We start from the raw sequence: 23619 nt of genomic DNA on the forward strand, positions 1-23619 counted from the left end.
TGAATTAATTAAATACAGTATCTCTATCAAATTAAATACAGGATCTTTATATGTAAAGTACATGGGCACAAAGTGAGCACCAATATGACTCCACTGTTATTGTTATGTTTAGGAACAGGACTTGCTCTCAAAGAGGAAACCTTCCCTTCATTATGGGGAACAGCAAAAGTACTACGCAACTCACAAAAGTCACTTTCCCTTTAGAAATTCAGGTTGTTTCTTCCAGTATTAGTAACTACCTTAAAAGGAAACATGCTAAATTATAAACTCCTGTTGACTCTACTACAATATTCAATATCCAATTAATTAAGGAAGGAATTTTAAATGACAAATTAAGCACATCCTCTGCTCTGTAAGTTAAGGCATCTGGTATACCAAAAGTCTTAAGTTCAGATAATGTGGTTATAGACTAAAAATCAAAAACAGAATACCTGAGAGCTAAATGTAATATGATTTTTAAATTATGTTTTTAAGAAAATAATATTTCAGTGTTTGTATTTTTAAGTAGTGTAGATGATGGAATCTTGTCTATACATTTTCCTTTGCTCATGGTATGAAAGCTTTCTCATGATTTATCTAGGACTGGCTTATTCATGTCAAAATCAGGGGTCAAAACTCAAATGGTTACAGGACTTAGGTAAAATAAAGGAGGAAAGGTGTCAGATTGGGACAGGGCAAGCCCGTTGTTGAATGACACCCAACCCCTCGTCTTAGCAAGAAGGAGCAACAGGGTACAGTGGCAAATGCAGTGACCTAGCAACATGTGTCCCCTGGAAAGAAGCCAGTTGCCCTGGACAAGGTAGAATTCAAATCTAGTAGCGCCAGACAGTCTGGTCTCCGCCGTCCGCCATCCCCCATCCCCGCTGTGAAGGACCAGAAATAACTCGATTTTAAAGAGTTAGGGACTAATTTAATTTTTAAAAGGTAGGGGCAAAACAAAACACTTTGCAGGGCCAAATATGGCAATGGTGCCAGTTTTGTGACCTCTGTCATAAGTGTTCCCAATCACCTGAAACATTTTCAGTACCATCCCTTTTGGAGTGTATGAAATAGAAAAATATATACGTTTTTTTAAATTTAAAAATTGCATTATATAGGTACACATCCCTTTTAATATAAACACTTATTTTTTAAGTCTGGGAAAAGTAACTGAAAACTAGAATAACAACTCACATATCTGTAATCTAAATACCCCCAAACATCGTCTATGTGCCAGTCAAAAGCCAACCAAGCAGCAAAAGGGCTTCTGAGCAGAAAACACTATTGTCACCCTTTCATGCAGTGGATTTACATGGAAACCTTGGGTACTCCCCTTCTAATTTTTCTTACTCTGGTTTTACATGTTTTGTCATCAGCCTAGGAGGAACGGGGTTGCTGCAGACAGTCCCACTGATAACAATAGACTTGATGTTAAAGACCCCAAGATGACAGGAAGAGCCTCAGAGAGTGATAGCTACCAGCTGTCAAAGTCAGAGCCTGAGATCTTTGGTGAAGGGTCACGTTGCCCAATATGACCCACAAAGCTCAAAGTTCTGCAAGGTATTTTACCAAAGGGCCCTGAAGGCTTTTCTACACAGCACAATAGTTCAAACTAGTGCTACAAATAACATACTGCATACACTCACACACACACAGCCCTGGGTTCTTAGGACACAGGCGCAGACTGGACAGCATTACATTTCTAGAAAGGTATGTGTTTAATTCAACAAACGTTTATAGGGAATCTATCATGTGCAAAGTCCTGGGCCATTATAAACACTGGATAAGAATTATTGTACGAGCTGATGTTTCATTATAGGTTAGACTACATCTCTGAAGGGCCTCGCAAATTCAACATAGGCGTGTGCTTTTCTCCTAAGGGGTTAAACACTCAAGCTTTCCAGAAAATCAGATTTGAACCTGTAAGAGTTCCTAATGGTAGAGATAAGGGGTTTTGTTTTGTTTTAAATCAGAATCATGACGACAGATAACAGGTTACTTAAAAAAAAAAAACCTTTCTGAGGTTTAAGGATTTTAGCTATCAATGAGTGGATCAAAAACAAGTTTGCTCCAATAAGCAGTCACTCAAATCAACTTTGCCCTGTAACTATGATCAAAACTTTTCTGTACATTGGCCAGATTTTAATACCAACTCTGCCACTGCTGATGGCACGTTCTGATGAGATCAGGAGGAGGTGCTAACCTTTCCCTCTTAGCTGACAGTGTCAAGGAAATAAGCAGCAGCAATTAACCTTCCGCCCAGTGCACCCCAAGTACTGTAGCAATCAGACAGGCCTGGCTTTGTCTTGCTGAACATATTTTGAGTTAGCATTTAAGAACCGATGCAGTCCATTTTGCTGTCATTAGGTTGTGGTTATTTATTTCTCTAAGATATACAATTTCCAAGCCTGCAGAAAACAAGAGCCATTGAAAATGTTGAGTAAGTAGAACATTTCTAAGTGACTTTTTAAATAAATTATTTCTAAGTCTTCACTACTCAATATTACCTATTAGTATTCTGTTTCATTTTAAAAATTTGGGTCTTTTTATTTTTTTACCCAAAGATTTAGATTTCAAATAAATTGAAAAAGGTGAGGAAAGCCTGTATGTCCTGTATCAGTTAGTATAACCCCAAGTTTGGCTTTTAGAAGCCTAAGAACAAAGGTTATAGTGTATACCAAATAAAGCTTGTCCTAAAGAGTCAAGCCCTGTGACATATTTAAGGAGCCATTAAAAGGGCAATAAAGAAGACTGCGGTTCAAATTAGGAAAAAGGGGAATTTTCTTGTTTTTAATTGAAGTCTAGTTGATTTACAATAGTTTCAGGTATAAAGCGAAGTGATTCAGTTTTCTATATATATTTTTTTTTTTTCAGATTATTTTCCATTATAGGTTATTACAGGATATTGAATATCCCTGTGCTATGCAGTAAATCCTTCTTGCTTATCTATATTATGTAGTTTGGATCTGTCGATCCCTTCCCCCTAATTTAACCCTACCACCATCCCTTTTCCCTTTGGTAACCATAAGTTTGTTTTCTACGTCTGTGAATCTGTTTCTGTTTTATATATAGGTTCATTTGTATTATTTTTTATATTCTATATACAAGTGATAAAATGCAATATTTGTCTTTCTCTGACTTACTTCACTTAGTATGATAATCTCTAGGTCCATCCATGTTGCTGCAAATTGCAATATTTCATTCTTTTTTATGGCTGAGTAATATTCCATTGTGTATATATATACCACGTCTTCTTAAACCAATCATCTGTTGAGGGACACTTGGGTTGTTTCCCTGTCTTGGCTATTGTAAACAGTGCTGCTGTGAATACTGGGGGGCATGTATCTTTTCAAATTAGAATTTTCATCTTTTCCAAATATTTGCCTAGAAGTGGGATTGCTGGGTCATATGGTAGTTTTATTTTTAGCTTTGTAAGGAACCTCCATACTGTTCTCCACAGTGGCTGTACCAGTTTACATTCCCACCAACAGTGTAGGAGGGTTCTCTTTTCAAGAGAAGACGTTTCAATGAAACAGGAATCACAGCCGAGAAAGTGAAAGAAGAGAAACCCTTATAAGGAAAGCTATTATACCATTTCGTTAACGTCATGGCTACCCAAAAACACCAACTAGCAAGAGACTGAAAGATTAAAAGCCCATTAGAAATTTCTCCATTAGGGTTCCATACATGTACTGTGATGGGTATCAAGTGGCAGAAAGTAAAACAACTCTGAGAATACACCTGTATTTCATACCTGATGAGGCCCCTGGGTGCTGATCCGTAATAAGCTCCTTATGAGCTAAGCTGTGCTTTCACTATAATTCTTCCCCACATATCCGAACCTGCTGCAGGATTTTTTTAAACTGCTATTAGCAGTGACTAGAACTTCTAATCCTCTGCTATACCTTTATTATTAACACATACAATTAACATGCTGTAGCATTAAAGAACTGTGAAAAACCGTATCTTACTCCAAAATCTCACCATTTAACAAAGAATAACAGTACAATTTTCACAGAAATACTGTTTCTGTTTTGTCTGTATTTTTTTTTTACTGTAAATTACTTTAGCTATAAGGTTAACTGACATCTTTTAAAAGCTCTGAGAAAACTTCAAAGAACTTGGAATGAATCCATTACTAACGCAACTACTTCAGATACAAAGTAATCTTTCTTGAGTTTACTAAAGACAAGGACAGATTTTTAGCCCATTCCTGGAACATAAAATAAAGCCCAATTAGGAGATTAATATGGTAGTCTGATACAGAATGGAGTTTATCTGACTCCATGGTAATTATTAAATCAAGTATCACAGCTCTTTCCCTAATCAGACTTAGGAAAGATTCCTAAGCAGCCCAAACTCTGGAAACTGTAAAGCAGACATACATCCACCACCCCAATACCTACAGGATCTGAGGCCAAACAAATGGCGGTCTACCCCTTACTGTCATAGTCAAGTGCTTATCCCCTGCCCCACCTCTCTTGGGTTCCCTCAGTCCTTATTATTTTATCTCAAGTTCAGTTATTTCGCCTTTATCATTGTCTGTGTCATTGAATGAGAAGTGCTAAGGAATCAAAGAGTTTAAACCCTTTACTTCAGACCAAACTCAGCCTGTCTGAATCTCTCTGATTCAACCGCCAATGCAGGAGGGAGGCATCCTGGGGCTGCTTCTCCCCACCGACACCCACCCTGTCTAGCATGCTTTTGGTCACCAGGATTTTACCAAGTTTGTTCTTTTTAATTCTCAACTTTTGGGATGGAGCGGAAGGGAATTAAGCCTCAATTTCTCATTGTGTTTGTAGATAATTTCAACCAAAGCGTAGAGAAACTAGGACTAAAACTTCCTATAGATGAGAAAATTCCCCCAAAGAAGCACTTTAAAGATACCTCTGAGAAAAGTTAAAGTCAGATGAGGGAGCAGGAGTCACTGAGTGATATAAACCCACACACACACGAACACACACTCAAAAAACTAAAAAGCAAAAGAAACGGTAATAATTAAGTGCCAGTCTTCCCCTTTGGAGATCAGGACACTCAGAATTGGGGGGTTCAATTATGACCTCTCCATAGAAAGACAGGTTGCAGAGTGGGACCTGGTTCAGCTACAGAATTATAAGGCTGGTTGCATTCTTGTTTGCTGAGCCTCAGGAATGATAAGCAAGACTAAAGTTGTTGACAATCCCTGATATAGCTTTAAATCGGTTGCTGAATGCCAACTAAGGCATAAGCTTTATCTAGAGAAAGGACAATAGACCCATGTTTTACTTAAAACTTCACAAAGAATAGTTCTAAAGCCCTTATTCTTTTGCCTAGGATTGACTTTACTCCAACAAGGAAAAGAAACTTCCATCTAATTTCTCTCTTAAAGTAACAGAAATGGCTCCTTGCAGGTCGATATCTTCAGAAATATCAATAACGAGTTTTTAAACTTCCTGAAACAATACTCAAATACATCTCTTATATTAAGCTCAATTAAAATACTAGAACTATAGGTAATACAGTGCAACTTTGGTATTGTAAGCAATGACAACCATAATGACTCAAGAAATCTAAACAACACAGAGGTGGTGGTGCTGGAAAAAGCCTGGGCTTTCAAGCCAGACACCAGGATTGGAGGTCAAACTCCACTGGGAGCTCTGTAAACCTGGCAAGTGACCTGACCTCTGTAATTCATGACATGGAGATACCCTCTGTCCCCATGAGACAACATACCTACAGCACTGAGCGCAGCACTCGGCACTGCATCAGCACTTGGTACATGTTAGATGCTCTCAGCTGAGAGCCCGCATCTGTGCACCTTCAAAGCCTGAGTCTTTCCACTGCTTCTCTGTTGTTAGTCTGAGGTCAGCATTGCTACTATTGCTCCACACACTCATTAACATTATTAAGAGGTTTAGAAATTCTAAAACCAGATGATGCAATTTGAATTCTCTTGAGGAAGAACTGGGATAATACACACGATCAAGATTTGCTTCTCTGCTGGGTTTGCATCGGACTCTGAGTAGAAAACAGGACAATTTACCCAATAAACTATCTGATTCTTTAACATTATTCCAGGCCATAGAGGGTTAGCAATTCTGCCATAAACTGGCAGAAAGTAAACCTGTCCACTGATTAGCAAAGGATTAAAGATGAACAAATTCGAATTGGTTTTCAGATGCACCAAACTTAAAGATGGAGAAAAGTTGGTCTTTTCAGAGCATGTGCCAATGGAGGATTTCCTTTTAATTTTAATTGTTCTTCCCAAAACGTTTAAACATTCAGTGAAATAATCTCAGACTGCTTTGCTTTGTTCTTTGCTTTCAAATACTGTAAATGGCTGGATTCCAGATAGAGTAGTTATCCTCAAATGCCTTCCAACGAGGCCTGCCAGATTCTGTGGCTCAGAAGTAATTTAAAAGCAGAAATGTGTAACAAATGAGACCTAATGGAAAACAGTGGATGCTTTATAGTTAGAAAGATCACTTTTTTTTCCTCCAGCGAGAAACAGACAATACATATACACGCACATAAGAATGCATACACACTCAGACATGTAAACAAGACAAAAAACGAGTTGACATGTGTTTGATTTCTCTTCACTGTAGACACTAATTGGCAAGAATAAAATGTATATATATACATTGTTCTGTTTTTCAATGGAAAATGAAATTCATGATGCAACTATTAACCAAGCTCAACAATAACACAAGTCAAAACAGAATACTTAGGATAATACAAACTTTATCTCATGGTTTTCTTTGGGGAGGAGAGGGTATAATGCTTTAAAGTTTACAAACCGGTTTCTTATATAAGACAAACTTTCTCTATACAATGAAATAACTTTTAAATAATTACTTGTTCAAAAGAAGAAATGCCCATCTAGTTAGTGAGATTTCCATTACTAGTATTCAAGCAGAGGCTGGGATGTTCCAAAGGTAACTCATGTACTGGGTAAAGGTTAATTAAACCTGGAAACCACTACACTGTGTTCTTCCTGGATTTGTTCATTCATTCATCCCTTCAAATATTTTCTCTTTTGAATTTATTGTAGTTGACTTACAAATATGATATTAGTTTTGGGTATACAACATAGTGATGTGATATCTTTATAGATTACACAAAGTGACTGTAAAATATATAGACACAAAGTTTTAAAATATTGACCCTATTCCCTGTGCTGTACATTACATCCCCGTGAGTTATTTATTTTATAACTGGTAGTGTGTACCTCTTTATCCCCTTCACCTATTGCCCCCAATCCCCCCTTCCCCACCCGTAACCACTCATTTGTTCTCTGTATCTGTGAGTTTGTTTCTGTTTTGTTATATTTGTTTGTTTGTTTCATGAAATGCTCACTAAATGCCAGGTAAATTACTACACACTTTACACACAGCAGAGCAAAGGACAGACCCAGTCTCTCCCTTCCTGGAGCTCAGAGTCCAATAGGGAAGATGAAATACAAGGATTTATAAACAACATAAGGGCCATGAGAATGTTAATGAGAGACCTAGGCCTGGGGCAGGGAAAGACTTCTCTAGCAAAGCCATCTGAAGGGCAAATCGAAGTTAACTGCCCAAGAGGAGAGAGAAGAGTTCTCCAGGCAGGGAAAATTGTGAGTGAGAAGTGAAGGACAGTCAGGATGGCTGAAAGGCAGGGGGCGGGGGCGAAGCCTGGAAAGGAAGGCAGGAAGTGACCTTGATGGACACAATAAAAATGTTTGGATTTTATCCCAAGAGCAAGGGAAACTATGGAGAGATCTTAAACGGTGATGGGATGATTAGAATCAGGAAGGAACTGTGGGCAATACTGTGTCACGGCAAGAACCGCAGCAGGAAAACCAGATCTGAGGCTGTTACCAAAGCCCAGATGGGAAATGATGGTTCTGTGGTCCAAGCAACTTCAAGGATGATGAAGAGTGAACAGATTCAAAGACGTCTGGTTGTTACATGTGACAGGACCAGATGTGTAGCTGAGGGAGAGGGCAGGGCCGAAGGAAATGCACAAGATTCCAGGGTAGACAACTGGGTAGATGAAGGTGCCTTCACGGATGTGAGCCCTGGAGGCACAGCAGGTTGGAAGGAGGAAGGGAAGACGGTAGGCTGAGTCCGAGGCACTTTCCAGGGAACTGGATACGTGGGTCTAGAGCCCCGTGAAACTTGTGGGATAGAGATGAGGATCTGGCATTTGTGAGCGCACAGACCTGCAGGGTCCAGCATGGTAGCCCCGATCCACAAGTGCCTGTGGAGCACCTGGGGTGGGGCCAGGCCAAACTGAGATGTGCTGGATATAAAATACGTGCCAGGTTTCTGAGAAATCGATATGAAAAAGGAATGTAGGGTGTCATTAATCATTTTTATGTTGATGATATGGTGAAGTGAAAATATTTTTGACATATCCGTTTCAACAAAATATATTATTAATATGGATTTCTTCTGTTTCTTTTCACTTTGATAATGTGGCTACCAGAAAATGTAAAATTACGTGTGAGGTTCACATTGTGACTTATGTTATATTTCTATGGGCAGCGCTGACAGAGGGTAACAGGTTTGAAAAAGTGAAGAAGAGCATGAGTGAGAGTTTGGTCTCTCATGAAGCTGCAGGTTTCAACACTCGCGGGATGGGGGTGATGAGGAGGACTGGGCTGGGAAAACTGGATAATGTGGTGCCACAAGAGACCAGGAACGCACAGGCTCGGAACGGCAGAGAGGGGAGAACAGGGTCTGCTGGGCAGTCAGATAAGAAAATGGACTGAAAAGCATGTTCAAGCTAGAACACAGGTAGAAGAAAAAATTGTTCCTAAAATACTAATTTATTTAAAAAAGTATAAAAAAGTAATTACTGTAGTTAATTTTCCTACATTTTAAGTCTTTTAACTAATAGTTTCTGAGCACCTCTTATGTCCCAGGTGATCTTCTAGGTGCTGAGGATATAAATCCTTGATTTGGATACAATCCTTGCCTTCACGGGGTGTACAGAATAGTCAGTGAATCAGACATAAATCACGTAGTGTGAGTGCTGCTCTGGGCGGACGGGGTGTGTTGTAACATCAGGTTTGTGGCAAATACATCTGGCAGGGGAATGTAGCATAGATCCCCAACCAAGAGGCTAGGTCTACCCAGGCAGAGTGTGGCTTGAGGGCTGGCTGCTCTGTCTTGATTTTTTTTCATCTGTGCAATAGGCCCAACGAGTGACCTAACTCATGAATTAATTGTGAGCATTAAACAATTAATAAGTGTAAAGGGCTTAATGGTGCAGTTTATAAGGCTTACAACTGTCAACAACTGTGCCATAACTATTAGTTAAATGAATGAAAGCAAATTTTCCAAATTCAGGAAATTTATTCATGTACAGGCCCAAACTTGTATTTTTACCATTCAAAGAAAACTCTCTTATCCTTGTCTGCCTTCTTGTTTCGTGCAGAATGGATGTAACTGTATCTTCCCTGGGTCATCATTATAGACTCTAATTTTTGCACTTGATTGTAAATGCAGTGATACCATCGGGACTTAATGAGGTCTGTAGGGTCGTTTGCCTGGATAACAGATTGCTCCCTATTTGCTGTGCTAAGTGCTTGTATGGGGTTTTAACGTCCTGTCTTACCACTTTCAATATGCTTGCTCTCATCCTCTCATTTGCTGCTTCTAATATATGATAATCCAAGAAACCTGATACTTGTTTATTGGCCTTATCAAAAGGGCATGGAATATCGTGCAGAGATTTTGGTATACCTTATTTTAACTACTAGAATGACTTTTCTCCCTTCATCCTTCTGACTTGTCAACCATCTTCACGCCCTAAGGTTAACTTGTTACCTGATTTTTGCTGCATTCAAAGCAGTATTACCAAGCAAAAGGAAAATAACTCGAAAGAAAACAGAACAGCTGAACGTGTACTAAGTTAATTTATCCACTTAATTACATAGACATGGCAATAACTCTGAAAGTCCCGGAGTGGATGTTTCCTTACTAACCTAGACCCTGACTTGGATAAAACAATGAATCCAGAATATGGCACCTTTTGCAGTAGAAAATTCCATTACATACTATGCAAAATAAGCCATCATATTTCTGGTATTAAAAAAGAAAAGTGTTCTCTCTCACAAGAGCCTTTCCTTTTCACCGATTATTTTGTTTGGCTGTCTGTACAGTTTTTTTCTGGTTTCATTATGTCTTTCTTGCACTGTAACTTGAATCTGAGCTATAGCAACTTTCCAGGGACAGCTCACGATTTTGCCTGTTGGAAAGGTTGTTAAGGTCAGCTAGAAAACAAGCCGAAAAAAACAGAAATTAAACTCAGAAAAGGAAAGGCCTATGACAAATGTCTATCATCTTCTTTAGGGTAGCCCCATAAGGAAGGGTTCCTGCAAAAAAAAAGGGATCACAAATGCTTCCTGGTCTAAAAGCTGAGCAAACCTCTTTAATGAGAATTATCTCCCTTCTATGAGGGCCATGTTGGTTGCTTGGGAAAACAGTTCATTATGACCACTTCCTTAGTGTTTATAACACATTTGATTTTTTGTTGTCGATGTTAATGTACGACATGCAATATCCCAGTTAATTTCATGACTCCCAATTCCCATTAGACAATTTCTCATTATTTGCTAAATTTGAGTCCCCAGAAAAGTGTAAAAGAAAGGCTGATAGTATATATTGTTGGTATCAAATAACACAACAGTGTACTGCTCCCAAGGCAATGTTATGAGACTGAGGGAAAACGTTTAGAAGAAGAAGAAAAGATGTATAAACATAAAATTGAAGAAATATGCAAACAAGGGTCCTATTACAGAAGTGGCAAAATAAACCAAGCGGCCCCAAATTACAATATGGTTGTCTTTCCTGAAAGACAAGTACCTTATTATAAATAAAACCAAGAACCACTTACTTGTTGCTTAGAATGTGAGCGAGTATTGTGCCAGATGCTCTACGTTCATTGTCTCCTTAATCCTCACTAACTCTATAAGCCATGAAATCAGGCATTATGCCCATTTTATAGAGGAGAATATTGAGGCCAGGAAAGATTAAGCTGCCCAAGAAACACAACTGCAAAGTACAAAAGGTCTGTTTGACTCCGAAGTTAGTGTCCTCGTATGCTGACCCTTTTGAAATCATCTGGACCCCGCCTTGCACTGCCGAATATGGTCATTTCCAAGAAATTTCAGGTGGTAGGATTGAGACTCCACATTCATATCCATAACATATGAGTAAGACTTTTAATTACTATATATTTGGATAGAAAAGACCAACTACACACCCTTTACTTAACTTTTCAAATAACTGGCACTAACACGTTAATGGAAAAACTCAGAGGTTTAGAAGTATCTCTAAAAGACTGTTTTTTTTTAAATTCTTAAATTTCCAAATTATACCCTTGTTCAGGCCATGCTATTTTCTCAGATTATTGGATTAGTCTCCTAAATAAACCCCTCATTTTTATTTATGTAGCCACCATACTCAAATTCAAAACACAAATTCAAAACTGCCTCTCCTCTGTCCTCTAGACAATGTCTGACAAGAAGAACAGCTCATTTTTTTTTTAGATTCCATATATATGTGATAGCATATGGTGTTTGTTTTTCTCTTTCTGACTTACTTCACTCTGTATGACAGACTCTAGGTCCATCCACCTCACTACAAATAACTCAGTTGCGTTTCTTTTTATGGCTGAGTAATATTCCATTGTATATATGTGCCACATCTTCTGTATCCATTCATCTGTCGATGGACACTTAGGTTGCTTCCATGTCCTGGCTATTATAAATAGTGCTGCAATGAACATTTTGGTATATGACTCTTTTTGAATTATGGTTTTCTCAGGGTATATGCCCAGTAGTGGGATGGCTGGGTCGTATGGTGGTTCTATTTGTAGTTTTTTAAGGAACCTCCATACTGTTCTCCATAGTGGCTGTATCAATTTGCATTCCCACCAACAGTGTAGGAGGGTTCCCTTCTCTCCACACCCTCTTCAGCATTTATTGTTTGTAGATTTTTTGATGATGGCCATTCTGACTGGTGTGAGATGATATCTCATTAGAACAGCTCATTTTAAACTTAAACCCACACTTAAACACACTGCTATCTCCTTGGCATGGGATATAGAGACCTCAGAGACTGGCACTCATCACTCACCTGTCTTAAAGTGGCTGTGAGCTCAAGGGCAAGAAAAAAAGCTTTATTAGTTCAATAAATGTTTATTGACATGAATTAAATTAGCAGCCTTAAACCTGGCACAAAATATTCTTCTATCATTCTAGTGTTCTTTTTCTTGTCTTATTCCTTTGTTCCCATCCTGAGATAAAGAAACCATGTATATACATCTCTAAATGCCAGAGTAGCTGGTGTGCTACAGTAGGTGCTCAATTAAAAAAAATTAGTTATAAATATAACAATCTTACCAGACTCATGTTTTTATGTTTTGATTTTTTTCCCTGAACATTTAAAAAGTGCTGCATAGGATATCCAAGACTTCTGTTTCAACAGCAATTTCATATTCTGGGCCAACTTGTCTTTTTTACCAGGTAACCTTTGCCTGTTTCTTCTCACTGGCCAGGAACATCTACCACTTCCCCTGTCAGTGGATGCCTGTCCCTCCCCTTTCTCAGCCTTGGCACAATGACAAGAACCCCGTATGGGCCCCACTGGTTAGTGACAAGCTTGCAAGGCTTTCAGCCACCTGAGGGCAGGACAGCATCTTGTTCCCGGGGCAGCTGGCAGGTGATCAAGTGTTGAGTAAATGAGTGAACAAAAGCAAATAAATTGACTCATGGTGACCAACTCTGAGTCCAGGTTTCCTCAGTCATAAAAGGGTGATGAACGCTGCCTATAAGGTGACATTAGATATTGTTGGTGATGTGACTGCCTCAAGGGAGGCATTCTCAAAATTCAGCCTCTCTTCTTTGTTTTAATTGAGATATAAATGACATAACATTGTATTCGCTTGTGTGTAACAGAATCACTTGATGTATGTATATACTGCAAAACGTATATAGTTAAAAAATATTGTTAACTATAGTCACCAAGCTGTACGTTACATCCCCAGGATTTGTAATTGGATGTTTGTACCTTTTGACCACCTTTGCCCATTCTGCCCAACCCCCATCTCTGGTAACCAACAGTCTATTCTCTGCATCTACGTCGGTCTCCATTCTGATTTTAAAGCCTCAGCAGATCAAGTACCGTAAGATGTAGTTTCTCAGTGTCCTAAACTCAGGACACTAAACCCACAAGGGTGAATAATCTGTGGTTGAAAAAGAAAGGAATTCTGGAATCTTATTAAATAGCCAATGGAACGATAAGTTATTTATTCTTCCTGCCTTGCTGGAGGGAGGAGGGCTGATGGAGAGATCAGACCTGTTCCTTAAACCTTGAGAATGGATTTTGCAATACTGGTCCTGGGACAACAGTGCCCTACACACTTCCCAGCAATAAAACACGTGAACATATTTTTCTGGATTTCTCTCTGGGTTTCTGGATGTTATCTTGAGAAAAGATGATGCGTGGGGTGATACTTATGGGGTATTACTTTATACATTTTTTGAGATCACTCAAGAGTATTTGACTTCTCTTATCTCTGTTAACTAAAATCATAAATCTTAACTCTACACAGAACTATGATGATATATATCCTTGTTCATCTGGCCAAAATGCTGCTTAGCACCTCGGAGATTCTATTCAGCCAGGGTTGCCATGACACGGTGACTCGTGTAGGCTGATACTCAGATGGAACTGAAAGACCCCATCCCAATATTACACTGCAGACTGTCCCCTCCTGCATCCACAGGCCATCAGGGAAGGATGACAGACTGTGGCCCTTGATCTCTATTTATCTTATTCCTAAAAGCAATCAGCAGCTAGCTTCCTCCACCATGAACCCAGTAGTGAACAAACTACAGCTTTTTCCTGTTTTAAAACTCCTATCTTACTAAATGTTTTGGAAACGCCAAGCAAGTATGGATATATAACTAATGTGAATGCTAAACGCAAAGCAAACCCCTGAAAAATAAAGATTCTTATATAAATGTGGTTTAAAAATGGAGAGCAGCTAACAAGTCACTTAACAAATTTTCTGAAATAACATAAAATATAAAGTCGAACAATGAATGAATAAATATTAATGAGAACCCCACAGATGACAAACCAGGTCTTAACACTGAAAAAAAAAACTCTTTAAAGACGGTTTGCATAGATCACAGGTAGAAAAAAGGGAAGTACTCACTGTAGGGCAACGTATCCATTTTTACAAAACCAGAAAGATTTTTTCTGACTAAATAAGTAGACAACCTCAAAATGCTCCCAAGTTATAATTAAACCAGATAGTGTACTTTAATATACATTTATATCCTGCTTTATTCCAAAAAAAAATGTAAGGAGGCTTACAATAAAAATGCTAGTTAAGGGGCTTCCCTGGTGGCACAGTGGTTGAGAGTCCGCCTGCCAATGCAGGGGACACTGGTTCGTGCCCTGGTCTGGGAAGATCCCACATGCCGCGGAGCAGCTGGGCCCGTGAGCCATGGCCGGAGCCTGTGCTCCGCAACGGGAGAGGCTGCACCAGTGAGAGGCCCGCGTACTGCCAAAAAAAAAAAAAAAAAAAGCTAGTTAAATTAATTCCAAAACCCTGGTAAAATACACAACTGAAGCACCAATATATTCTTATTAATACAAATTTACCTTAATTTTAAATTACAGAAATCTATTAGAGTCAAAGCTAAATTTATAGTTTGCCAAAACCACCATAAGAAACAACTTGTTTAATAACAGAGGATTGTTTAAATATACCAACGTAAGATAATTATAGATACATCTTCCATATACATGTATAAATACACACATATATATCCATGTATTCTAGAATATATAACAACACTGGAAAATTTTTATGAGATACAGTAAATGCAAGTGGTAATGAAAAGACAGTCTGCAGAAAAGTTTTCTACAAAGAATGTGTTTTATTTTTATAAAGTAGAAAACTATACTTTTAAGAGAATCTAGGAAAACGGTACAGAGATGAACTTATTTGCAAAGCAGAAACAGAGACAGAGATGTAGAGAACAAACGTATGGATACCAAAGGGGGAAAGGAGGGGTGGGATGAATTGGGAGATTGGGATTGACATATATACTATGTCAATTGTATATATATATATATATCAATTCACTATTGATACTATGTATAAAATAGATAACTAATGAGAACCTGCACAGGGAACTCTATTCAATGCTCTGTGGTGACCTAAATGGGAAGGAAATCCAAAAAAGAGGGGATATATGTATACATACAGTTGATTCACTTTGCTGTACAGCAGAAACTTACACAACATTGTAAAGCAACAATACCCCAATAAAATTTTTTTTAAAAAAGAGAAAAATGCATATTGTTCCTATAATTATATTCCTATAGGAAAAGACCATTGCTGCTACTCAAAACAACAGACTTCCTATAGATGAGTAATAGTAGAGGATCTATTATCACTCTTCTTGCTGACTTAACATGTTTTATTAAGATTTTATTGTTTTATAGGACAGAGTTTCACCCTAGGCCAACCCACGTACTGTAAATGAGGAACCATATCCTAGTAATGTTTCACACTATATAAAAGGGGTTCAACTAAATGGCTTCTTTCACTTAGGAATCAAAACCTCTTTTACTACCCCCTAAAATTAATATTACACAGCATGAAAAATTATTACACAATTCGTAAGTTATAAGTTACACCTCTGGACATGTAAAAATTATTTTAAACCTATCCAACCTTGCAAATATCTACTCACCCAATGAAGAGAAATAACTGAAAAAAGAAAAAATGAACTACATTTTCAGAAGGATTGTATTATAAAACACATTATTCTCAAGGATAAATGGCTATAAAGGCATATTTGTTTTTCAAGCCTGTGCTGGCTATTTTAAAATTTAAAAATCCTGATATAAAACAATGATAGAAAGCTAATAGTGATAGTAAAACACAGATTTTTTTCCAATGCTACGGGTGTACAAAGCATCTCCAAAAGAAATATAGTTCATGAAGTTATTTTTATGAAAAATACTATAAAACTGCCCATATTCAACTACGAATGATACAGGTTCACCTCAATCAAGGATGGTTTCACTCTAGAAGTATAAAATTAAACGAATCTGTTGTAGCTAGGAGAAACATGAAAGAAGAACAAAAACATTATACTCCAAATTAGCAACGGAAATGAAGAAGTGATCTGATGACTTTATACTGAGTTTATGCTATATTTAAAAAAAATTCCTCGATCACATAACTAATCTCACTAATTAATTCAATGAAAGGGGGCAATCAAATAACAGTTTTTAATGCAACTGAGCAAAATTAAACTACCACCTATTTCAATAATCAAGAGTTTAAAATGAGCTGTTCTTATTGTCAGACAATGTCTAGATTTCAATGTTCTGCATATAGTAAGGATTCTTCTCACGGTTCCTGCACCCTCCACAATTTAGCAGTAAAATATCAAACACCAAAACTTCTCAAGATGAGGTCCACAGACCTCTTGGGGTAAGTGAGGTGTGCCAGAGATTAGAAGTCCCAAGAAAACCTACAGCATGTCACCTTGGGATTTTTTACTTTAGGAGTAGCATGCTTTCAAACAAAAGCATCTCAGACGAAAGCCCCAACATGCTGATAGGTCCTACATTCATCACAGTGCTTCTGTCTCGTGATCCTTGTTTATTCTTTCTTTTGCCCAGAATACTTTACTCAACTTCCACCCCCATTCTTTTCCAGATCAACAACTGTTGAACTTCAACCCTGGTGTAATAGCCAGATGAAAGCTTTCCTGCATTTCCCAGGCAGTGCCCCATTTGGGGCAGTACTCCCGAGGCACCTGGGGACAAGACTGTAGCACACTTCCAAAGGCAGCAGCATCCCTCGCCAGGGGAAAGGCAGGGGCCCTTTCTGCTCCTTCAGTCAGCTGTTGTGAGCATATCACTGGCAAACAACAAATGTGGTACAAACTGCTCTAAAGCTTGGACGTCCACCACGATCACCGGGAGGAGAGACAAGCTACCTACCAATAAAACAAATGATAAGAATAACACTTTGAATAAAGAGGTTTCTCGTCAGAAATCTGAAGAGGAAAAGTAAAGTTTTGGCTTTGGAGATCAAATCCTGGTCCTGCTACGCAGCCCGGACCAAATTAGTTAACCTTTCTGAGCCTGAATGTCCTTGTTTTTGAAATGGGGACGGGGCGAATTCCCATCACATTGGGTTAGAGTGTGTATTACATGACTCACGTGCATGAGGTTCTTAGCACTGAACCCGACCTAAGCTGGTGTTTCCCGAGTGCCACTAAAATCACATAATGTTCACATGTAAACCTCAGACACACAGAATAAACCTCTCATCATGCAAGTTAATAGCATGAAAAGGGACAAATTTTAAAGTATTTTATACATTATATTTATCAAACAATGGAAACCACTGTTGCTATAACGAAAATATGCTCTCTGTATATTTGAGAAAATTTTATCCAAAGTACTTAAAATACTGATGAAAATAAAAGCTCTTGTAAATATACAAATGATTTTGCTAATTCCATTAAATTGTGTGTCCTGTTTTTATATGTACATTATGTTATTTTGAAGAAAACTCTATGAACATACAAATAGCAAATTCTCATTTAAAGATAGACATCTGTGAAACAGACATTCAGGGTTAAAAAAAAATGGAGTATTTTTTCAGTAGTTTTATCCATAAAGGTTGTAGATCTAGGCTGTAGCTTGTTGAGCCACAATTTCCAATGTGTAAATATATTGGGGGCGTAACATAAATCTATCCACTCTTAATTGGAATTTGCTAAAAAAGATACTTAGGATCCATATAGCACTACGAGTACTATGATATTATGTCACAAACAAAAAGACCACTTCTTCAAGTAGCCTTATGTATATGGCACATATCACAATAACAGACACATTTATAAAAATTCTGACACGGTAGCATATGTGTGTATATGTAAAAATAAAGTCTTGTTACCTGAATAAAATTTTACTTTCCCACAACTCTCTGGTCATAACTTTATAACGCTGGTCAAATCTTTATTTGTAAATCTTTTTTTTTTTTTTTTCGGTACGCGGGCCTCTCACTGCTGTGGCCTCTCCCGTTGGGAGCACAGGCTCCGGACGCGCAGGCTCAGCGGTCATGGCTCACGGGCCCAGCTGCTCCGCGGCAGGTGGTACCCTCCCGGACCGGGGCACAAACCCGTGTCCCCTGCATCGGCAGGCGGACTCTCAACCACTGCGCCACCAATCTCCTCTATAGTGAGAGAACTGAATTCTAAGGTACATTTCTAAATGACTAGACTATAAGTATTTTTTATATGGTAGCTGTAACATGGAAGGCTCCCCCAAGTCAGAACTTTATCAAAGTTAAGCAAATATGCATATACTGCTCCAAATATAAAGCATTTTTGTGATATCTAAAAAATTTTATTTCTTACTAAAAGAATATAGGAAAATGCTAACATGACAAACTTTTATGAGGAAACTTCCATCAAAGGCTCTTTTTTATTAAACATTAATTATCTCTGCTAAATTATAGCATATTGATTGTTCATTTTTCTCTGTTTATAAATCCCCACTATATCTTTTCAATTGTCATTTAAAAAGAAAATGGAATAGAGATGCAAACCACTCTAGTTCCTGGCATGTTAAAATTCAAAGTAAGGCAAAGCCTATGAAGGTGAGGAGTGGGTCAAAAAAGGGATAAATACACTGAGATCAGAAATTTTTACTACTCAGTTAATAGAGCATTATTATAAGAGAAAACCACAAACAAGTATCCTTAAATTGTGAAAATGTACTGAAAGTATTCTCTTTCAAAAGGGCCATATTTATTCAACTATGTGTTTCCAACACAAGGTAAACCCCTTATTAAAATGACATGCCTCAGTTCTTTGTTTCCTAAATTTAAATTACACGAAACTGCTTAATCACTGAGATTTCTAAAAGTAGTAGGTCCTAGAATCTCAAGAAAACAAAAATGCTTCCATTTTCAAGACACTTATAGCTGTGTTTATCCTAATCCATTAGAGTACTTGGCCAGTAAGTTAATATTTAATTGGCAATTTCCTTTAAACAGGATAATAGCATACCAATAACAGTATTTCCAAAATCCAAGTTTGGCCTAGAAAAAGGGGAAAGCAGCTACAAAAACACTACGTAGATAATATAAAATAAGCTAAGCCACAACTCACGAAAAAGACAGACTGCAATAAATTAAAAAAATTCTAAAATGCTACACGTGATTCACTTGCTAGGTCACAAAACATACCTATTTTCAAGCATCATTCCTTTGGATCATCGTGCCAGAAGAGAGTTGCATAAAGGAAGGAGTCAGGCTAGAATGAAATGATAAATGAATTGCTTTTGCTAATCTGTAATTTTGGACCAACTTCCTTACACAGTTCTCTCTCTTTATTAATTTTCTTTTCTGGACCATTCAACTTGGATGTCATCCAAAAAGATGATAAGCCAGTGCTCTCGGAGCAACTTCACTCAACATCTGACTAAATGTGTTGAGTTCTCTGCCTTGTCCTCACCGTAGCTATTAAAAAAAAAAAAAAGCTAATAATTTAAACACCTCATAGCTGGAAGTTATTGCACCACATGGTTCTTACACATTCCCGATAGAAGTTAGAATTTTTATCGCCTATAATTCTCACATCCTCTTGGGTGACATATAAGATCTGTACCTCCCTCCGCAAACAAAAGGATTCTAGTTACCTTCAGTTTCACCACTCAAAACTGGCAAATATAGCTAAAAAATTAGACGAGAAACAAATGAGTACCAATAAATTTTATAGGTGCGAAATAAATTAGTCATCACTACAGCTTTTCACAGCTGTTCAAGATCCACAGTTTAATTTTTTTTTTAAAGAGGAAATGGTGGTATATTGGTGGAGGTGTGGGAGATCTAAGAGTCAGTACCCATTTTCCCACGTTTTTTTGGGTCCCAACCCTTTGAGAAACAGCTGTGTACCCACTCCTCTCCCATAGGTAACATATACACAGAATGGTAGATACAATTTCTAGAATTAAAATGTTAAAAATGTCAGTAGCATGTATATGGGGAGCTAAATCTTTACACACAATTAATTGGATTATCCTGTGTAACTGGTTACGGGGGCAGGAGACAGGTGAGCACTCAGGATGAGCAAGGCAGGTACGTGTGGATGAGAAGCTGATGCCCAGTGGTATAGCAGAGCCTCTGGCTTTGCTTTCTTCACGTCTAAGTGGGAAGTAAAGGTAGCCAAATAAAGTGGAAGGAAGTTAGTGATAAGAAGAAATGGAATGTTTCTCAGGCAGCCTGTTCAAGCACAAAAATGTAGAAGGGATATCACAAGTCATTCTTGGCAATACAAAGCCATTTCTCATCTCCCCCTGCTTCACGCTTCGTTCTCATTTTGCTTATTTAGCATCAAGCACCACAGAGAAGTTTATAAAAATAGAACTAATTATATAATTGACACTATTAATTTATATACACACATAAGTATACGGTATATATGTTTTTTTCCACATAACAGTATGTGCTTTCTTCTTTAAACAAAACCGAAAATAAGCTTCAACTGAAACTGGATCATAGTAACGTAGGCCAAGGTCCATATACTATGTAACTGCAGTAAGTATGCTCCTTAATTTCTTACTGTATGCTCTGGGTATTAAAGGATCTTATTGTGAAGCTCATAGGAAAGGCAAACAACTCAGCCAAAAGCATCACAAAAACTCCAGTGTAATTAGAAGTATATTTTCTTCGGTAACAAATGTACTTTTCCCTAGAGAACTTTATTCTTTTTTAATTTATAAGCATCTGACATATTAACTAAAGATTAATCATCCCTGTTTGGTTTTAGGATGTGTTTGGGTTATAAACAGAATCACAGTTTTGAGTCACTGCTTGTTAGAATATTCTCAGATTCTGGAATATTCCAATTCACATAGTAACTGACTGGGTTTATGAAAGAGAATTTTTAAAAACTCTAATTAGCTATATGCCAGGTATTTCAATAGGAGATTTCATATAAGTTCTCACTTTAATATAATCATATAATGCTAACATCTTTTATAACACAGTATTAAATACAGACTGACAAGAAATTATATTTTAGACCCACGAAGTCTGGGGCTCCCAGGACAATGGAGTGTATGACTTGGGCCATGGTTGTCACCCTCATAGACAGCCTCCTAGGATGTCACTCAATCCCTGTTGTGGCATCAGCACCCCAGGATTGTAAATATCTATATATATGTCTTTCTCCCTCACTGGCCTGTAAGCTCCTAGAAGGCAGAAAGCATACATTAACTATGGTACATTCTGGCACCTGGTAATAAGCCTCTGATGAATTTTGAAAAAATGAAGTGCTTGTTTACAGATAACCTAACAGAAGTTGGGGAATTAAAGAATGCAAGGATAATATAAATCAAGAATGAATTTTACACACCGGTTAGAATGGGCATCATCAGAAAATCTACAAACAACAGAAGCTGGAGAGGGTGTGGAGAAAAGGGAACCCTCTTGCACTGCTGGTGGGAATGTAAATTGATACAGCCACTATGGAGAACAGTATGGAGGAAGATTTTAAGGAATCTTCCTTAAAAAACTAAAAATAGAATTACCATATGACCCAGAAATCCCACTACTAGGCATATACCCAGAGAAAACCATAATTCAAAAAGACACATGCACCTCAATGTTCATTGCAGCACTATTTACAATAGCCAGGTCATGGAAGCAACCTAAATGCCCATCGACGGACGAATGGATAAAGAGGATGTGGTACATATATACAATGGAATATTACTCAGCCATCAAAAGGAACTAAATTGGGTCATTTGTAGAGACGTGGATGGACCTAGAGACTGCCATACAGAGTGAAGTAAGTCAAAGAAGAAAACAAGTATCATATATTAACGCATATATGTGGAATCTAGAAAAATGGTACAGATGAACCAGTTTGCAAGGCAGAAATAGAGACACAGATGTAGAGAACAAATGTATGGACACCAAGGGGGAAAAGCGAGGTGAGGGTGGTGGCGGTGGGATAAACTGGGAGATTGGGATTGACATATATACAATAATATGTATAAAATAGATAAGTAATGAGAACCTGCTGTATAAATAAATAAAATTTAAAAAAATTTAAAATAAAATAGCATGACAAAGTAAAAAAAAACACAAAGCATTTGTTAAAATAAAGGTTTATCAACTCTTAAAAAAAAGAATGAATTTTAAATGAAAAGAAAGAATCTCTAAATTGATAGCCCACATCAGTTACACAGGATCAATTTCAACATCAGTTTCCTCCATAACAGAAAGTACTAAACCATTAGTCACTGTGAAGAAAAATCCCCACACTATGATATTCTTTTCTTTCTTAAATGTAATATAATTCAACGTTCTGCCAATGACTCAGTAATTATTGTGAACATCGGTTATTATACAGAACTCTAGAGGCAGCTGTAAGTATAGACGGCATTAGCCAAGGAATGGGAGGACCACACTGAAACTTGTCCCAGCAGTAGCTCTGCAAGCTGGTGCCCTTCCAGGCCTGCGACATTGTCTTTTTCCAGCCTCCTCAAATACGATTCAATTAACGGAAAATCATGGGCTCTAGTTTAATCTCAGCTTGGACACCTAACGTCTGAATCTCGGACAAGTTCAATCTCTGGTCCACCATCTTTTCAACTGTTAAGTTTTTGGTAACACCATCCACCCAGGGCCGTTGCAGAGCTCAAGTGAACACACACACCGCCCTCCTCCATTCTTACGAGGTGCACCTTACCTTCAAGGTTACTGAGGTACAGGTGACCATATTTTCTAAACCCAAAATTGGGGGACAAAACCAAACAACTAGACTAATATTTAAAAGAGAGATTTCCTTCCGGGTAAGATGGCGGAAGAGTAAGAGGCGGAGATCACCTTCCTCCCCACGGATACACCAGAAATACAGCTACACGTGGAACAACTCCTACAGAACACCTACTGAACGCTGGCAGAAGACCCCAGACCTCCCAAAAGGCAAGAAACTCCCCACATACCTGGGTAGGGCAAAGTGGAGAGATCCCCACACAGAGGATCGGTGCCGAGAGGCGCTCGCCGGCCCAAGAGGCTTGTCTGCTCGCCCGCCGGGGCGCGCAGCGCTGGAAGCTGAGGCTCGGGCTTCGGTCAGAGCGCGGGGAGAGGACTGGGGCTGGCGGCGAGAACTCAGCGTGAAGGGGGCTAATGTGCCACAGCTAGCCGGGAGGGAGTCCGGGAGAACTCTGGAGCTGCCGAAGAGGCAAGAGACTTTTTCTTCCCTCTTGGTTTCCTGGTGCGCGAGGAGAGGGGATTAAGAGCGCTGCTTGAAGGGGCTCCACAGACGGGCGCCAAGTCGCGACTGAAAGCGCGGAGCCCAGTGACGGGCGTGGGACGCTGGGGCTGCTGCTGCCGCCGCCAAGAAGCCTGTGTGCGAGCGCAGGTCACTGCCCACACCGCCCTTCCGGGAGCCTGTGCAGCCCGCCACTGCCGGGGTCCCGGGATCCAGGGGCGGCTTCCCTGGGAGAACGCACGGCGCGCCTCGGGCTGGTGCAACGTCACGCCGACTTCTGCCACTGCAGGCTCGCCCCGCACTCCGTGCCCCTCCCTCCCGCCCGGCCTGAGTGA

The 23619-nt window shown here is 38.7% G+C and overlaps 1 protein-coding gene across 1 annotated transcript in view; it reads right to left on the reverse strand.

The window, feature by feature from the left end:
• Positions 1–23619, reverse strand: part of NR3C2 (nuclear receptor subfamily 3 group C member 2) — a 376710-nt gene that overhangs the window by 263281 nt on the left and 89810 nt on the right. The window lies entirely within an intron of this gene.

The sequence above is a fragment of the Mesoplodon bidens genome (genome assembly GCF_964165515.1).
Source record: "Mesoplodon bidens genome assembly, chromosome: 1".
Taxonomy (NCBI): Eukaryota; Metazoa; Chordata; class Mammalia; order Artiodactyla; family Ziphiidae; genus Mesoplodon; species Mesoplodon bidens.